Source organism: Neopsephotus bourkii, unplaced genomic scaffold (genome assembly GCF_033783945.1).
Source record: "Neopsephotus bourkii isolate Nb327-2 ecotype Australia unplaced genomic scaffold, CSIRO-AGI_Nbou_v1 NB_1593, whole genome shotgun sequence".
Classification (NCBI taxonomy): domain Eukaryota; kingdom Metazoa; phylum Chordata; class Aves; order Psittaciformes; family Psittacidae; genus Neopsephotus; species Neopsephotus bourkii.
The window spans coordinates 19,300-38,598 of record NW_026902069.1 but is presented as its reverse complement, the minus strand read 5'-3'; positions in this window follow the sequence as shown (position 1 = coordinate 38,598).

Sequence of the window (19,299 nt, the reverse complement as noted above, 5' to 3'; positions counted from 1 at the left end):
CTGGAGCCAAGAATCCCACCGACAGCAGGGAATCCCCTGCAGTGGTGCATCCAGCTCTGGAGCAGCAACACCAGAGGGACATGGGGCTGCTGGAGCGAGCTTTAGGGTCTCTTCAGCCCAAACCAATCTAATTTTGCAGTGTTGAAGCATGAAATGAGAAGAAGCCCCTGCAGTTTCCGATGCTGTCTGAGGTGCACTCCAGGCTGGAGGTAGCACCCGCCGGGACTGGGTTTGCTCTGGAGGGTGTCACTGCGTGCTTCAGCTTCCTGGGTGCCAGCACTGTCCTCTGAGTCACTTCCAGGCGTTGAGGGGCTGACCCTGTGCTGGGTTCAGCTTCGCTGCTTCCCTTTGCTTGCCTGCAATGGCAAAAGGACGGGCTGAAGGAGCCAGAGGAGGTGAAGGGGAGCTGCTGGAGGAGGAGGAGGAGAAGGATGGCTTCACAGCTTCTCTGGGCACCCTGCGCCAGCGCCTCAGCACCCTCACAGGGAAGAGCTTCTGCCTAAGAGCTCATCTCAGTCTCCCCTCGGGCAGGTTCAAGCCATTCCCCTTGGCCTGTCCCTACAGGCCCTTGTCCCAAGCCCCTCTCCAGGTTCCCTGCAGCCCCTTTAGGCACTGGAGCTGCTCTAAGGTGTCCCCTTCAGGAGCCTTCTCTTCTCCAGGCTGCCCCAGCCCAGCTCTCTCAGCCTGGCTCCAGAGCAGAGCTGCTCCAGCCCTCACAGCAGCTCCATGGCCTCCTCTGGGCTCACTGCAACAGCTCCACGTCCCTCTGGTGCTGTACCCCAGAGCGGGGCACTGCCGTGCACAGCTGCATTCCCCGGAGCTCTCACCGCCCCGCTGCTGCCCTCTGGTGCTGCCATAGGGTGCCTCAGTAATGAGCGGTCAGCGATGGGGAGATCAGAGATGGGGGTGTGGCTGGGGACCCGCGGTGCTGGAGCAGCGGTGGAGCGGTGCGGTGCGGTGCGGTGCGGTGCGGTGGGGCAGAGGCGAGGGGAGGGGGGCTCCCAGTGCCCGACACCCTGCACAGCAGGCGCGTACCCCTTTAAGGCCCAGCGCTCACACTGAAGATGGCGCCGGCAGAGGGTGCCCGTCCTTCCCCTGCAGCTCAGGTCGCCTGCGTACAAACCCCTCTCGGATTGGATGAACGGGGCCGGGCGGGGCGCGGCTTCCCCAGCGCCTTAAAGAGTACAAGGCGGTATGGGGAGTACAGGGACACAGTACCTCCTCCCTCCACCCACCTCGGCTGGAGCACAGTTGGGCAGTGCTGGGCCTCATTCAGTTCCTTTGGGTGCTTGAGGCATGTTCCCATTCTTAAAGGAGCCGCTGGGAACAGATGAGGCAAGAAATAGGGCAGCCAGATCTTGGGCATTTTTTCGCACAGTGTTCACAGTGTCCGCTGTGTTCCCAGTGCCCAGTGTATTACTAACATCTGCCTGTTGTGAGCAGAGTTTGTCTAAGTTTTAAGGCCTTTGTTAATCTTAAGGGTAATAACCCTTTTTTTTTTTTTTTTGCAGCTGGAATGTAAGGAATGATTTAGGTTCTGATACTTGTGCAGGGCAGGTGTCTGTGACAGGCACCCCTCAGGATTGTCCGTGTGGTGGTGGTGGGCCTGTCCTGGGTTCCTGGTGGCCATAGAGGGGCTGGAGAGCTGGTCCTGGGGCTTTGGGGGTGGCTGTGGGGCTGGGGCAGTCTTGGGGCAGGACTGGAAGCACTGGGACGCGTGCCTGGCAGACACTGCTGCGCCTCCGACCGCCTTTGTTCCCAGAAGAGCTAGAGAACAGGGGTGTTTTTGTTTGTCATGCTGCTGGAATGATGGTTGTGCTAAATAGGGAATTGTTTGTGATTCTTTGGGGCACAGCGGCTGAAGCGTCACTGAGCTGGAGCCTCAGATGCTGGCTGAGCTGCTCCTCTCTGGGACATCCCCCACCCTCTGCTTGGAGATGGGGAAGGCCTGTGGTGTATGGCCTTGGCTGCACCAAAATGCCTGTTGAGATTGGATTTGGTTTTGGTTTGGCCAAGCATTTGTGGCGTTGTCACTATCAGGTGTTCTCCAGAAGCTGGAGAACTCTGGGAGCAGCACCCAACCCAAAGTGGTTTATAATGGAACTGTATTGAACCAGCACCTACAAACCCCCCATGCGCTGCATGCGCTTGAAACCACAACAGCAAATTCCCTTTACTCTCCCTGCGGACTCATAGCTCCTGACTTCAGCTACCAGAGAGAAGTTAGAAAATCACTGTGGGCCTAAAATTCCAAAGCTCTGCCCCCTGAAATTGCTCACCTTGAGCAGGTTTGCAGGGGTGGAGTTCCTCCCCATGATGCCACAAGTGGTTTGGGTGTTCTGGGGGTAGCTGGAGTCGCACCAGCAGCTGGGTTTGACATTCCTGTCCTCTGGTCTTGGACTCATCCAGCAGGTTTATAGAATCATAGAATAGTTAGGGTTGGAAAGGACCTTAAGATCACCAAGTTCCAAGCCCCCTGCCATGGGCAGGGACACCTCGCTCTAAACCATATCACCCAAGGCCTCGTCCAACCTGGCCTTGAACACTGCCAGGGATGGAGCATTCACAACCTCCCTGGGCAACCCATTCCAGTGCCTCACCACCCTAACAGGAAAGAATTTCCTCCTTACATCCAATCTAAACTTCCCCTGTTTAAGTTTTAACCCATTACCCCTTGTCCTACCACTACAGTCCCTAATGAAGAGTCCATCCCCAGCATCCCTGTATGCCCCCTTCAGATACTGGAAGGCTGCTATGAGGTCTCCACGCAGCCTTCTCTTCTCCAGGCTGAACAGCCCCAACTTTCTCAGCCAATCTTCATACGGGAGGTGCTCCAGTCCCCTGATCATTCTCGTGGCCCTCCTCTGGACTTATTCCAACAGATCCAGGTCCTTTTTATGTTGAGGACACCAGAACTGTACACAGTACTCCAAGTGAGGTCTCATGAGAGCAGAATAAAGGGGCAGGATCACCTCCTTCGACCTGCTGGTCACACTGCTTTTGATGCAGCCCAAGATACGGTTGGCAATCCGCGAGTTTGGATTCAGGTCCGATTGGCCAAGTGGGGAGCTGCTGCTGTGGGTTGGGATAGTTACGTGCACCTTGCATCGTGCTGTAATTACTCCCTCTGGAATAACAACAACCTCTTGGTTACTCAGCACAGTTTCATGTGCAGTTGTGTCTGGAAGACTGGGAGCACCAGGTTTGGAAGATCTTGTTCTACATGAGTCCCTTGAGTGTGGAAGTCCACCCATCTCCTCGATGCAGCAGATGAGGGCTCCTGGGGAGCCTGATGTGTGAGACCCACCAGGCACCCTGCTGGCCCAGGTAACCCTGGGCACCTGCTTGGCAGGAGAAGCTCCCGCACTGGGTGCTTTGGACTCCTGCGATACTGTCCACCCGTCACTGTCACGTTGCCTGTGTTTGTGTAGTGCTTTTGATTCAAGGCCAAGGCTTGGATGCTGTGAAGGGGTGTGAAAACACCGTAACTCGTATTTTGGGACTCATTGTAGTGACACTGGTGCTATTTCACAGAACCATGGAATGATTTGGGTTGAAGGGACCTTAAAGCTCATCCAGTTCCAACCCCTGCCACGGGCAGGGACACCTTCCACTAGAGCAGGCTGCTCCAGGACCCTGCCCATGACTTCCCTTTCCGACTTGTAGGACCTTCTATGGATGCATTCTCTCTCTGCCTTCACAGCCACAATATGAGTAGGCAGAGGTGAGCACTGTGGGGATAAAGATCTGGTTTATTGGCCTGAGGAAGTGTCCACAGCGAGCGCAGGCTGCAGCACGACGTCCTCAGTGCAGCTCCCTGGGGTCTGGAGGTGGCAGTGGGGCTCTACTCCTCCACTTTGGGGCTGATGCAGGAGCCGCGGAAAGCCCTGCGCAGAGCCTTCAGCGCCCTTCTGAAGCGAGACGGTCGTCGCTGTTGGACTGCTCCTCTGTCCGGGAGGGTGGCGATGCCTGTGGTGAAAGGAGAGCTGTAGGCGTGGGGCTGGGCGGGCACCAGGCAAGCTCCTGCTGCCACCCACCACCAAGGGCTTCCCCCAGGGACTTTCCACTGGAGGCTTTCAGCCCTCGTCCAGGGAGGGGAGGCCGGGGTAGGGCCGAACTCGTGTGCACGCTGCTGCCGGCATAGCCTTGGTGCCACTTGACTCAGGCATGTACCTGGCTCATCCTTGGTGTCCTGAACACTGGCAGGTGACACACTCTGCAGGTGTCTGGCTGCCTTTCCTGCCTCATGCATGCCCACGTTGCTGGGGCAGATGGACCCCTCCTGGGAACCCATGTTGGGTGCCCGTAAGGGGTCTGGCACCAATGGGTTGACTCTGATGTCCTGCATGGTGAAAACGTCCTCTTCCTGGACAAAGGCTTTGACACCAATGTTGCAGTCTAAGACGTTCTCCAACTGGGATAGCTCTTTTGTTCTCTCCCCTTCCCATTCTTGGTCCTTCTCCTCCTTCTCTTCCTCAGTCCCCACTTCCTCCTGTAATCACACAATCAGGATGAAGGAGATGAGTGTGCTGCAGCACAGTGGCTGGACCCAGGCAGAGGGAGACTCAAGCCCCTGTGCTGTCCCATCCTGTCCTTAGCACTCACCTCCTCCTTCAGGGGCTCAGTCATGGGGAGCACCACCAATCTCCCTGCCACACTCAGCTCTACAGGGGCACTTGCGTCCTGCACCTCAGTATCAAAGGTGCCAGCCACATGTGCCTTGGTTATCAGGTGCTGTGAGACCTGGGCTGGGGGAGAAGCGGCGGCATCTCCTTCTTTGTCTGGTCCTGGGGCAAGGTGCGGTGTCTCAGCCTCCTCCTCAGGGATGTCTCTGTGTGAAGTTGCCACTTCACCCTTGTCTGCTCCACAGAAGACAATGGCATTGGTGGCCTCTTCTTGATGGTCTTCCAACACAGGAGCAGAAGATGTGCGGTGCTGCTCCTCCTCAACAGCTCCTGCCGGGATAAGAGCGGCCAGCTCGGTGTCCGTGGGACTGGCCTGGGCAGGAGACGCGCTCTCCTGGACTCCGGCTGCCTCTTCTGCCGCATCTATGTCAACGCTGCTGGGGCAGATGGACCCCTCCTGGGAACCCATGTTGGGGGCCTGGGGCAGCTCTGGCACCAATGGGTCGACTCTGATGTCCTGCGTGGTGAAAACATCCTCTTCCTGGACCAAGGCTTTGACCCAGATATTGCAGTCGAAGACGTTCTCCAACTGGGATAGCTCTTTTGTTCTCTCCCCTTCCCATTCTTGGTCCTTCTCCTCCTTCTTCTCAGTCCCCACTTCCTCCTGTAATCACACAATCGGGATGCAGGATATAAGTGTGCTGCAGCGCAGTGGCTGGACCCAGGCAGAGGGAGACTCAAGCCCCTGTGCTGTCCCATCCTGTCCTTAGCACTCACCTCCTCCTTCAGGGGCTCAGTCATGGGGAGCACTACGAATCTCCCTGCCACAGTCAGCCTTACACGGGCACCTGCCTCCTGCAGCTCAGGATCAAAGGTGCCAGCCACAGGTGCCTTTGTTATCAGGTGCTGTGAGACCTGGGCTGGGGGAGAAGCGGTGGCATGTCCTTCTTTGTCTGGTGCTGGGGCAAGGTGCGATGTCTCATCCTCTGCCTCAGGGATGTCTCTGTGTGAAGCTCCATCTTCCCCTTCAATCACTGCTGGGGAGGCAACGGTTCCATTGTGCGCTTCCTGAGGCTTTGCAATTGCCAAATGCAGGCCTTTGGTTGTGCCCTTCTGTTTTACCAGCCTCTTGGTTTCTGGGACTGCAGCCACATTCAGAGCCAGAGACTTCCTCTCTTTGCTCATGGCTGTGGCCTCCAAAGCTGCATCCTTTGCTTTGGTGGTCTGCAGGGCAGGTGCCTGTCTCTGTCCCTGTGCTGCTGCCTTCTGCTTGCCAGAGTGATGGGAACCTCGTGCCGGTGCAATAGGAGGGTGAGGTGCTCGGTGCTTCTCAGGAGCTCTGGGCAGGCCACTGCTCTTTGGCTGCTCTGAAGTCTTGATGTTGGGCAGCGGGGGCAGACGCTGAGGAAACACCTTCTGGTGCAGCACCAGACCACTGAGCACACCAGGGCTGCTGCAGGCAATCAGAGGCAACCAGGTTGGAGAAGACCTTTCAGATCATCAAGTCCCAATGTTCCCCAGCAGTGCCAAGGTCACCACTGACCCATGGCACTCAGGGCCTGGTCTACACAGCATGTGAACACACGCATGGGGGGTTTGTAGGTGCTGGTTCAATACAGTTCCATTATAAACCACTTTGGGTTGGGTGCTGCTCCCAGAGTTCTCCAGCTTCTGGAGAACACCTGATAGTGACAACGCCACAAATGCTTGGCCAAACCAAAACCAAATCCAATCTCAACAGGCATTTTGGTGCAGCCAAGGCCATACACCACAGGCCTTCCCCATCTCCAAGCAGAGGGTGGGGGATGTCCCAGAGAGGAGCAGCTCAGCCAGCATCTGAGGCTCCAGCTCAGTGACGCTTCAGCCGCTGTGCCCCAAAGAATCACAAACAATTCCCTATTTAGCACAACCATCATTCCAGCAGCATGACAAACAAAAACACCCCTGTTCTCTAGCTCTTCTGGGAACAAAGGCGGTCGGAGGCGCAGCAGTGTCTGCCAGGCACGCGTCCCAGTGCTTCCAGTCCTGCCCCAAGACTGCCCCAGCCCCACAGCCACCCCCAAAGCCCCAGGACCAGCTCTCCAGCCCCTCTATGGCCCCTCTATGGCCACCAGGAACCCAGGACAGGCCCACCACCACCACACGGACAATCCTGAGGGGTGCCTGTCACAGACACCTGCCCTGCACAAGTATCAGAACCTAAATCATTCCTTTCATTCCAGATGCAAAAAAAAAAAAAAACAAAAAACGTTATTACCCTTAAGATTAACAAAGGCCTTAAAACTTAGACAAACTCTGCTCACAACAGGCAGATGTTGGTAATACACTGGGCACTGGGAACACAGCGGACACTGGGAACACTGTGCGAAAAAATGCCCAAGATCTGGCTGCCCTATTTCTTGCCTCATCTGTTCCCAGCGGCTCCTTAAGATGGGAACATGCCTCAAGCACCCAAAGGAACTGAATGAGGCCCAGCACTGCCCAACTGTGCTCCAGCCGAGGTGGGTGGAGGGAGGAGGTACTGTGTCCCTGTACTCCCCATACCGCCTTGTACTCTTTAAGGCGCTGGGGAAGCCGCGCCCCGCCCGGCCCCGTTCATCCAATCCGAGAGGGGTTTGTACGCAGGCGACCTGAGCTGCAGGGGAAGGACGGGCACCCTCTGCCGGCGCCATCTTCAGTGTGAGCGCTGGGCCTTAAAGGGGTACGCGCCTGCTGTGCAGGGTGTCGGGCACTGGGAGCCCCCCTCCCCTCGCCTCTGCCCCACCGCACCGCACCGCACCGCACCGCACCGCTCCACCGCTGCTCCAGCACCGCGGGTCCCCAGCCACACCCCCATCTCTGATCTCCCCATCGCTGACCGCTCATTACTGAGGCACCCTATGGCAGCACCAGAGGGCAGCAGCGGGGCGGTGAGAGCTCCGGGGAATGCAGCTGTGCACGGCAGTGCCCCGCTCTGGGGTACAGCACCAGAGGGACGTGGAGCTGTTGCAGTGAGCCCAGAGGAGGCCATGGAGCTGCTGTGAGGGCTGGAGCAGCTCTGCTCTGGAGCCAGGCTGAGAGAGCTGGGCTGGGGCAGCCTGGAGAAGAGAAGGCTCCTGAAGGGGACACCTTAGAGCAGCTCCAGTGCCTAAAGGGGCTGCAGGGAACCTGGAGAGGGGCTTGGGACAAGGGCCTGTAGGGACAGGCCAAGGGGAATGGCTTGAACCTGCCCGAGGGGAGACTGAGATGAGCTCTTAGGCAGAAGCTCTTCCCTGTGAGGGTGCTGAGGCGCTGGCGCAGGGTGCCCAGAGAAGCTGTGAAGCCATCCTTCTCCTCCTCCTCCTCCAGCAGCTCCCCTTCACCTCCTCTGGCTCCTTCAGCCCGTCCTTTTGCCATTGCAGGCAAGCAAAGGGAAGCAGCGAAGCTGAACCCAGCACAGGGTCAGCCCCTCAACGCCTGGAAGTGACTCAGAGGACAGTGCTGGCACCCAGGAAGCTGAAGCACGCAGTGACACCCTCCAGAGCAAACCCAGTCCCGGCGGGTGCTACCTCCAGCCTGGAGTGCACCTCAGACAGCATCGGAAACTGCAGGGGCTTCTTCTCATTTCATGCTTCAACACTGCAAAATTAGATTGGTTTGGGCTGAAGAGACCCTAAAGCTCGCTCCAGCAGCCCCATGTCCCTCTGGTGTTGCTGCTCCAGAGCTGGATGCACCACTGCAGGGGATTCCCTGCTGTCGGTGGGATTCTTGGCTCCAGCTCTCCAGACCAAAACACGACTTAGCGGGGTGCTGGGAGCAGCCGCCTCCCCGAGCCATGCAGGAGGAGCAAGCTACCACCTAGTGGCTATTGCACGAAGCAACCAAAGCCCACATCAGAAGACTGCCCCCACCACCACCCTCCAAGGTAAGCAGATCTTAGCTGAGCTTTGAGAGTTCAGGGTGACAGCGGAGTAGACTTCACAGCTCATTGAAGTTGTAAAGTAGGTATGCTTTATTCAGCTGAAGGCGCACGGGGGATTGGGCCTCCAAAAGGCATGCGCACCTCAGTGCCGTTTTCCTTCTACATTTATCCTGTAAGGTCGTACATAGGTATTAGGTCGCACAATACGCCTATACATACTTATATTCTAGCCCCGCTTCGTATTATAATGAGCTAAAAGGCTCTCCACGCATGCGCAGTGCCTCCTGGTGGTCTTGGGCAGGGGTCTTCAGATGAAGTAAGTAGTCTTCCTCTTGTGGGTAGGGGTCTTCAAGGTGAAGTAAACGAGTCTTCCTCAGGCTTGAACTGTTTATCTCTGGTCCTCACGCATGCTCTTTAGGAGCTGGACGGGTCTGGTCTATGTCCAATTGATTTAATGTGCTATTCTCTTCATTAGGAGGTTCTGTCCTGGTACTGCCTGATAAGGTATCTGCTAAGCTTGTCAAACAAGCTATAACTTAAGCAGTACCCCCTTGTACAACCCCCCTGTACATTTTGTCTAACTCCCTTGTACAAGCCCCTGTACACAACAGGCCACATTAGTTTCAGGGCTCCCCCCGCCTCCCCGCATGTCTTCACAGGGGCAGGCACTTCCCTCCGCACCGTTCCCAGATCCAACAGCAGGCAAAGGGGGACCACACAGCTGCACCACCAGCTGCACAGGGCTGCACAGGAGGATCTGAACGAAAAGCCTCGTGCACAATCACATGGCCAAAATGATCCCAATCTCCTTTCTGGCAAGTTAAAGCCATTCCCCTTGTCCTGTCCCTTCAGGCCCTTGTCCAAAGTCCCTCTCCATGTTTCTTGTAGCCCCTTTAGGCGCTGGAGCTGCTCTAAGGTCTCCCTAGAGTCTTACACATGTTCACTTCCACTGTTCACCAACCTCTTCTAAAGAGCAGACAACATTTCCCCCCAGAGCATCCTTCCACTTCTCTTATTCCTCTTCTCTCCCCATAGATGACAGCTCCCTGGGGTGGCTGAGGGGGGCTTTGGGACTCCCCCAGCCCAGCAGCAGGGACCTGGGGAAGCTTTCCCCATCTCATGTTCACCCCACAGCTCCACACAGAACTTTGTCCTCAGTGGCCACTGCAGCAAATGCAAAGATGGGCCAAACAGTTTGCATTAGGCAGGGAAATCCACCAGAATGAGCCAGGTATGGAGACTTGTACTGGTTTAGGGCTTGGTTGGTTGAGGGTGCTGAGGCGCTGGCACAGGGTGCCCAGGGAAGCTGTGGCTGCCCCATCCCTGGCAGTGTTCAAGGCCAGGTTGGACACAGGGGCCTGGAGCAAGCTGCTCCAGTGGAAGGGGTCCCTGCCTGTGGCAGGGGTTGGAACTGGAGGAGCCGTAAGGTCCCTTCCAGCCCTGGTCTCTTTCACCAGAAGGCACACAGCCTTCCCCACTTCTTTGTGCAACCTGCTGCAGTGCTTCTACCTTCCAAAGCAGAATCTCCCATCCACCCACACTGTTTCCTGGCTGCACTAGCAGTTTTCCTCTTCATTGGTGCAGGAATGGGTTGTTCCTCTGTTGTGCTGGTTTTGGCCATACAGCAGTGAGGCTCCTGGGCTCTGCGATGTCCACACGCTCGGGGGTGAAGCTTCCTCTCTGGAGCTGCTTGCCTCTGCCAAAAAGCTTCTCCTACAGAAGCTGCCTCCTCATGGTCAGGAGAGGTGTATTCTTCCCTGGGCTGGACACTGGTGGATGGCTGAGCCCCAAGAGCAGCTGTGAATGGTGTCACATCTAGTTGCCAACTGCTCTCTACTGGTGTCCCCCAGGTACTGAGGCCAGTGTTGCTTAATTTCTTCACTGGAATCACAGAAACACAGAACCAGATCGCTGATGATCTGGATGAGGGGATGAAGTGCACCCTCAGTAAGTTTGAGGACAACACCAAGTTGAGTGGGAGTGTTGATCTGCTGTAGGGCAGGAAGCTCTGCAGAGGGATCTGGACAGGCTGGATCAATGGGCTGTGGCCAGTTGATGAGGTTCAACAAGGCACAGTCCCGTGTCCTGAACTTGGCTGGGAGCATCCTGGCCTGTATCAGCACCGGTATGGCCAGCAGGAGCAGAGCAATGATTGCCCCCCTGTACTGGGCCGCGTCTCGAGCCCTGTGTTCAGACCTGGGCTCCTGCTGCAGGAGAGTCGTTGAGGTGCTGGAGCGGGGCCAGAGAAGGGCAACGGAGCTGGTGAAGGGCCTGGAGCACAGGTGTGATGAGGAACGGCTGAGGGAACTGAGGGGGCTTAGTCTGGAGAAGAGAAGGCTGGGGCGGGGAACTTGCTCTCTACAGCTACCTGAGAGGAGGCTGGAGCCAGGAGTTTCCTGCTCTCCTCTCCCAGGGAATAAGGGATAGAACAAGGAGAAATGGCCTCAAGGTGAGGAGTGGAGGTATAGACTGGAGCTTAGGAAGCATTTCTTCAGGTGTAGTCAGGCACCGGAACAGGCTGTCCAGGGCAGTGCTGGAGTTGCCGTTCCTGGAAGAGTTCACATGCTGTGTAGACCAGGCCCTGAGTGCCATGGGTCAGTGGTGACCTTGGCACTGCTGGGGAACATTGGGACTTGATGATCTGAAAGGTCTTCTCCAACCTGGTTGACTCTGACTGCCTGCAGCAGCCCTGGTGTGCCCAGTGGTCACTGACACTATGGTGCCACCATCACAAAGCCTCGCTGGTCACTGTGGAGATGCCCACACGGTTGAGACTCGGTGTGCGTGGGCGTCTCCATGGCGACCGCCAGGGCTTTGTGACACGGTGTTGAGCGTGGGGTAGATGAGGAGGAGAGCCCTGGAGTACCTCAGTGCAGAGGAGCAGCCTCCCTCAGGAGGCAGCAATCCCCTGGAAGCCCCCGGCAGTTCAGCGTCCCAGGACGTGGAAGATGCCCGTGGGTAAAGAGGCGAACGCCCGTTCCCAGCCCGCTGAGGGCAGGCCCAGCGAGCAGAGAAGGCGGCAGGTGAGGGCCGGGGGCAGGAGGGAGAGGCCGGTGGTGGGACGGGGCCGCTCGGATCTGCCTCGGTGACAGCACCAGGCTTGCCCGCACTGCACGGGCCGCTCTGCCAAGGCAGCCGCCTCCATCACACACCTTTTCCTCCTCCTCCTGCCCGCAGGTGGCCCACAGGCAGCCCGAGGAAGCGCCGCAGGGCAGCCGGAGCCAGGCCTCATCCCGCCATGGGATCACGCTGCCACGGGTGCCCTACCCAGAGCGGTTTCGGCCTGTCCTCAGACAGCAGGTACAGGTAGGGAGCCCCAGGGAGACGGGGCCAAACGTCTTCCCGACCCCGGGAGATGCTGACGTGCGGGCGGGAGGTGCAGGAGGGAGCAAGCTGAGCCCCCCGTGCGTGCCCCGCAGGCTGCCCGGGCATGCCGGGGGTGCTCTGGGCAGTGACCGTGGGCTGCGGGTGGCCAGCCCTCTCCCGAGCCGGCTCTGGGAGCAGGTGGCAGCTGCCTGCGGGGCTGAGCCCTGCCCTGGGGCTGGCAGGGGAGCCCAACTGCCTGAGCTCAGCCAGCTGGGACACGGGCACAGGGGACACCGTCACACAGCCTCTGCTCGCCTTCTTTTGCAGATGGGCAGCCTGGGGCACCGAGTGGTGCTGCCCAGCACCAGGGGGTCGACACAGGAGAAGACACTCCCTCTGTCACCATCGGTGACAATGGCACCCCAGCCCCCACCGCGCTCAGAGAGAGCAGTCAGCAGCTCCTGCAGGCAGCCACCTGTAACAGCAGCAGCCTCTGCAGCTTCTGCCCGTGGGAGCATCTCTTCTTTTGGCAGCACAAGCAGTGACCAACGGCAGCTTCTCAAAACTGCTGCCCAGCTGCGCCGTGTCCCCAGTTACGGCAGCAGAGATGCACGGCCAGAGACCTCTCAGCCTCCTCGACGCAGGTCCTCAGCCTCTGCTCCCACAGCTAAGAGCTCAGGCAGCACGAACACAGTGCTGCACAGGTACAGCACTGTGAGCCAGGGACCCCACCAGCAGCCAGTGGCACGGCACGAGCCAGCACACAGCAGGGCTACAGGGACACAAGCAAGAGCAGCCACTGTCCGTGCAGCCAACAGCAAGGCCCCAGCCACTCAGCACACACTCAGGAGCGCTGGGCGAGTGGCAGAGCACCTGCCAGCAGCAGGCAGCAAGGGCAGCCACAACAGCAAGTTGCCGGCGCTGCACCAGAAGGTGTTTCCTCAGCGTCTGCCCCCGCTGCCCCACATCAAAACTTCAGAGCAGCCAAAGAGCAGTGGCCTGCCCACAGCTCCTGAGAAGCACCGGGCACCTCACCCTCCTATTGCACCGGCGCGAGGTTCCCATCACTCTGGCAAGCAGAAGGCAGCAGCACAGGGACAGAGACAGGCACCTGCCCTGCAGACCACCAAAGCTGGAGAAGGGCATCTTGGCCTTTTGGCCATGAGCAAGAGGAGGAACCCAATGGCTCTAAATGTGGCTGCAGTCCCAGAAACCAAGAAGAGGCTGGTAAAACAGAAGGGCACAACAAGAGGCCTGCATTTGGCAATTGCAAAGCCTCAGGAAGCGCACAATGGAACCATTGCCTCACGAGCAGTGATTGAAGGGGAAGATGCAGCTTCACACAGAGACATCCCTGAGGCAGAGGATGAGACATCGCACCTTGCCCCAGGACCAGACAAAGAAGGAGATGCCGCCGCTTCTCCCCCAGCCGAGGTCTCAGAGCACCCGATAGCCAAGGCACATGTGGCTGGCACCTTTGATCCTGAGCTGCAGGAGGCACGTGCCCCCGTAGGGCTGAGCGTGGCAGGGAGATTCATAGTGCTCCCCATGACTGAGCCCCTGAAGGAGGAGGTGAGTGCTAAGGACAGGATGGGACAGCACAGGGGGTTGAGTCTCCCTCTGCCTGGGTCCTGCCACTGCGCTGCAGCACACTTATATCCTGCATCCCGATTGTGTGATTACAGGAGGAAGTGGGGACTGAGAAGAAGGAGGAGAAGGACCAAGAATGGGAAGGGGAGAGAACAAAAGAGCTATCCCAGTTGGAGAACGTCTTCGACTGCAACATCTGGGTCAAAGCCCTGGTCCGGGAAGTGGATGTTTGCACCATGCAGGACATCAGGGTCGAGCCACTGGTGCCAGAGCTGCCCCAGGCCCCCAACATGGGGTCCCAGGAGGGGTCCATCTGCCCCAGCAGCGTTGACATAGATGCGGCAGGAGAGGCAGCCGGAGACCAGGAGAGCGCGTCTCCTGCCCAGGCCAGTCCCACGGACACCGAGCTGGCCGCTCTTATCCCGGCAGGAGCTGTTGAGGAGGAGCAGCACCGCACATCCTGTGCTCCTGTGTCGGAAGACCATCAAGAAGAGGCCACCAATGCCATTGTCTTCTCTGGAGCAGACAAGGGTGAAGCGGGAGCTTCACACAGAGACATCCCTGAGGAAGAGGCTGAGACACCGCACCTTGCCCCAGGACAAGACAAAGAAGGAGATGCCGCCGCTTCTCCCCCAGCCCAGGTCTCACAGCACCCGATAGCCAAGGCACATGTGGCTGGCACCTTTGATACTGAGGTGCGGGACGCAAGTGCCCCTGTAGAGCTGAGCGTGGCAGGGAGATTGGTGGTGCTCCCCATGACCGAGAACCTGAAGGAGGAGGTGAGTGCTAAGGACAGGATGGGACAGCACAGGGGGTTGAGTCTCCCTCTGCCTGGGTCCAGCCACTGGGCTGCAGCACACTTATATCCTGCATCCCGATTGTGTGATTACAGGAGGAAGTGGGGACTGAGAAGAAGGAGGAGAAGGACCAAGAATGGGAAGGGGAGAGAACAAAAGAGCTATCCCACTTGGAGAACGTCTTCGACTACAACATCTGGGTCAAATCCTTGATCATGGAAGAGGATGTTTTCACCATGGAGGACATCAGGGTCGAGCCACTGGTGCCAGAGCTGCCCCAGGCCCCCAACATGGGTTCCCAGGAGGGGTCCATCTGCCCCAGCAGCGTTGACATAGATGCGGCAGGAGAGGCAGCCAGAGACCAGGAGAGCGCGTCTCCTGCCCAGGCCAGTCCCACGGACACCGAGCTGGCCGCTCTTATCCCGGCAGGAGCTGTTGAGGAGGAGCAGCACCGCACATCCTGTGCTCCTGTGTCGGAAGACCATCAAGAAGAGGCCACCAATGCCATTTTCTTCTCTGGAGCAGACAAGGGTGAAGCGGGAGCTTCACACAGAGACATCCCTGAGGAAGAGGCTGAGACACCGCACCTTGCCCCAGGACCAGACAAAGAAGGAGATGCCGCCGCTTCTCCCCCAGCCCAGGTCTCACAGCACCCGATAGCCAAGGCACATGTGGCTGGCACCTTTGATACTGCGGTGCGGGACGCAAGTGCCCCTGTAGAGCTGAGCGTGGCAGGGAGATTGGTGGTGCTCCCCCATGACCGAGAACCTAAAGGAGGAGGTGAGTGCTAAGGACAGGATGGGACAGCACAGGGGGTTGAGTCTCCCTCTGCCTGGGTCCAGCCACTGCGCTGCAGCACACTTATATCCTACATCCCGATTGTGTGATTACAGGAGGAAGTGGGGAGTGAGAAGAAGGAGGAGAAGGACCAAGAATGGGAAGGGGAGAGAACAAAAGAGCCATCCCAGTTGGAGAACGTCTTCGACTACAACAACTGGGTCAAATCCTTGATCATGGAAGAGGATGTTTTCACCATGGAGGACATCAGGGTCGAGCCACTGGTGCCAGAGCTGCCCCAGGCCCCCAACATGGGTTCCCAGGAGGGGTCCATCTGCCCCAGCAGTGTTGACATAGATGCGGCAGGAGAGGCAGCCGGAGACCAGGAGAGCGCGTCTCCTGCCCAGGCCAGTCCCACGGACACCGAGCTGGCTGCTCTTATCCCGGCAGGAGCTGTTGAGGAGGAGCAGCACCGCACATCTTCTGCTCCTGTGTCGGAAGACCATCAAGAAGAGGCCACCAATGCCACTGTCTTCTCTGGAGCAGACAAGGGTGAAGAGCCAGCTTCACACAGAGACATCCCTGAGGCAGAGGATGAGACATCGCACCTTGCCCCAGGACCAGACAAAGAAGGAGATGTCGCCGCTTCTCCCCCAGCCCAGGTTTCAGAGCACCCGATAACAAAGGCACATGTGGCTGGCACCTTTGATACTGAGCTGCAGGAGGCACGTGCCCCCGTAGGGCTGAGCGTGGCAGGGAGATTCAGAGTGCTCCCCATGACCGAGCCCCTGAAGGAGGAGGTGAGTGCTAAGGACAGGATGGGACAGCACAGGGGGTTGAGTCTCCCTCTGCCTGGGTCCAGCCACTGCGCTGCAGCACACTTATATCCTGCATCCCGATTGTGTGATTACAGGAGGAAGTGGGGACTGAGAAGAAGGAGGAGAAGGACCAAGAATGGGAAGGGGAGAGAACAAAAGAGCCATCCCAGTTGGAGAACGTCTTCGACTACAACATCTGGGTCAAATCCTTGATCCTGGAAGAGGATGTTTTCACCATGGAGGACATCAGGGTCGAGCCACTGGTGCCAGAGCTGCCCCAGGCCCCCAGCATGGGTTCCCAGGAGGGGTCCATCTGCCCCAGCAGCATTGACATAGATGCGGCAGGAGAGGCAGACGGAGACCAGGAGAGCGCGTCTCCTCCCCAGGCCAGTCCCACGGACACCGAGCTGGCCGCTCTTATCCCGGCAGGAGCTGTTGAGGAGGAGCAGCACCGCACATCTTCTGCTCCTGTGTCGGAAGACCATCAAGAAGAGGCCACCAATGCCACTGTCTTCTCTGGAGCAGACAAGGGTGTAGCGGCAGCTTCACACAGAGACATCCCTGAGGCAGAGGATGAGACATCGCACCTTGCCCCAGGACCAGACAAAGAAGGAGATGCCGCCGCTTCTCCCCCAGCTATGATATCAGAGCGCCCGATATCCGAGGCTCATGTGCCTGGCACCAGGAATCCTGAGGTGCAGGAGGCAGGTGCCTCTGTACAGCTGAGCGTGGCAGGAAGATTGGTGGTGCTCCCCATCACCGTGGCCCTGAAGGAGGAGGTGAGTGCTAAGGACAGGATGGGACAACACAGGGGGATGAGTCTCCCTCTGCCTAGGTCCAGCCACTGCTGCAGCACACTCATCTCCTGCATCCCGATTGTGTGATTACAGGAGGAAGTGGGGACTGAGGAAGAGAAGGAGGAGAAGGACCAAGAATGGGAAGTGGAGAGAACAAAAGAGCTATCCCAGTTGGAGAACATCTTAGAATGCAACATTGGTGTCAAAGCCTTTGTCCAGGAAGAGGACGTTTTCACCATGCAGGACATCAGAGTCAACCCATTGGTGCCAGACCTCTTCCGGGCACCCAGCATGGGTTCCCAGGAGGGGTCCATCTGCCCCAGCAGCGTGGGCATGCATGAGGCAGCAAAGGCAGCCAGACACCTGCAGAGTGTGTCACCTGCCAGTGTTCAGGACACCAAGGATGAGCCAGGTATGTCCCTGAGTCAAGTGGCACCAAGGCTATGCCGGCAGCAGCGTGCACACGAGTTTGGCCCTAGCCCGGCCTCCCCTCCCTGGACGAGGGCTGAAAGCCTCCAGTGGAAAGTCCCTGGGGGAAGCCCTTGGTGGTGGGTTGCAGCAGGAGCTTGCCTGGTGCCCGCCCAGCCCCACGCCTACAGCTCTCCTTTCCCCACAGGCATCGCCACCCTCCCGGACAGAGGAGCAGTCCAACAGCGACGACCGTCTCGCTTCAGAAGGGCGCTGAAGGCTCTGCGCAGGGCTTTCCGCTGCTCCTGCGTCAGCCCCAAAGTGGAGGAGTAGAGCCCCACTGCCACCTCCAGACCCCAGGGAGCTGCACTGAGGGCGTCGTGCTGCAGCCTGCGCTCGCTGTGGACACTTCCTCAGGCCAATAAACCAGATCTTTATCCCCACAGTGCTCACCTCTGCCTACTCATGCTGTGGCTGTGAAGGCAGAGAGAGAATGCATCCATACAAGCTCCTACAAGTCGCAAAGGGAAGTCATGGGCAGGGGCCTGGAGCAGCTTCTCTTGACTGACTGCTGTGTCAGTCACCCCCAGAACTGGGCGAGAGAAGCTTCCACAAGTGCAGGAACTGGGGCCAATGAACTGGGGCATGTGTGAGCCCCTGGGGCAATCTCTCCACACCAAACACCCCCATTGGCAGACTGGTGGTCTCTCCCTTTCTCTGCCACCCCACCACCCCACTTTCTCTCTCTCTCTCTCTTTTTTGAAAGTTGCTAAGTCACACCAGGCCCACCTCAGAGCTCAGGTGGAGTCTTAACTGGGAGAGGGTGAACACTTACAGAGTATTTGTTCCATTAAAGTTGGTGTTTGTGTAGGGACCTCGGGTGTTGCCTCAGCTGAATCCACACAGAGGGGCTTTTGAGGGAGATTCACATTAAGTCATTAGGCACACGCTCTTCCCTGTGAGGGTGCTGAGGCGCTGGCACAGGGTGCCCGGAGAAGCTGCGTCTGCCCCATCCCTGGCAGTGTAAGGCCAGGTTGGACACCAGGGTGAGCAGGGCCCTGGGGCCAAGCTACTCTAGTGGAAGGGGTCCCTGCCTGTGGCAGAGCTTGGAACTGGAGGAGCTTTAAGGTCCCTTCCAGCCCTGGTCTCTTTCACCAGGAGGCACAGAGCCTTCACCACTTCTTTGGGACGTGCTTGCTTGCAGTGCTTCTACCTTCCAAAGCAGAATCTCCCATCCACCCCCACTGTTTCCTGGCTGCACTAGCAGTTTTCCTCTTCATTGGTGCAGGAATGGGTTGTTCCTCTCTTGTGCTGGTGTCGGCCATACAGCAATGAGGCTCCTGGGCTCTGCGATGTCCACACGCTCGGGGGTGAAGCTTCCTCTCTGGAGCTGCTTCCCTCTGCCAAGAAGCTTCTCCTACAGAAGCTGCCTCCTCATGGTCAGGAGAGGTGTATTCTTCCCTGGGTTGGACACTGGTGGATGGCTGAGCCCCAAGAGCAGCTGTGAATGGTGTCACATTGTTAGAGAATAGTGAAGTTTTTCTCGTGAAGTTTTTCTCGTGAATTTTTTCTCTGTAACTTTTTTTTTTTTTGTAACTTTGTGTGGTTGTTCTATCATAAAACTTCCCTCTTTGATATTAAGGAAGGGGGGTGTTTTATGATAGGATAAACATATAATAATAACAATAGAAGAAAGCATAGTAGAAATAGTTATATTTTATATTTTAAAGTTTTATAAATTAATAGAAGGCCTTTATATGTGGCTAAAGCTTTGCTGTTTTAAATTTTAGCTATGCTGCAGATTTAGCAATAACTATGCCTGTACCATCCTGTAACTGTAGTTCTTAGCAACAGAAACTAACTTAACCATATATGGTACAGGGAATGTAGAAAGGAATGAACTGTGAAGCTATACCCGAGTAGAACCGAAATTTTAGAAAGCCAAAAATCATACCAGAAACTGATAAGAAAGTGCTAGCATCCACACAAGGGTTGGGATATGTCCCAGTAAGGGAAAGGTGAAGAGGGCGACCTGAGGAAGACTTCTTACTTCATCTCAGGAAGACTCCTTACTTCATCAGGACGACCACCAGAGGGGGCTGCGCAAGCGCAGAAGAGGCTGATGTCGTAACATTTATGATGTGGCAATCCTTAATGAATATGTATTAGTAGATGCTGTAACCTGTGCTAAATGTGTATAAATTGCGAACGCGATGTGACGAGGTTGGAGCCAGATTTTGGTGCGTACCTGGTACCCAGCGCTGCAATAAAGCACCTCATATAACCATTCCGGTGGTTATA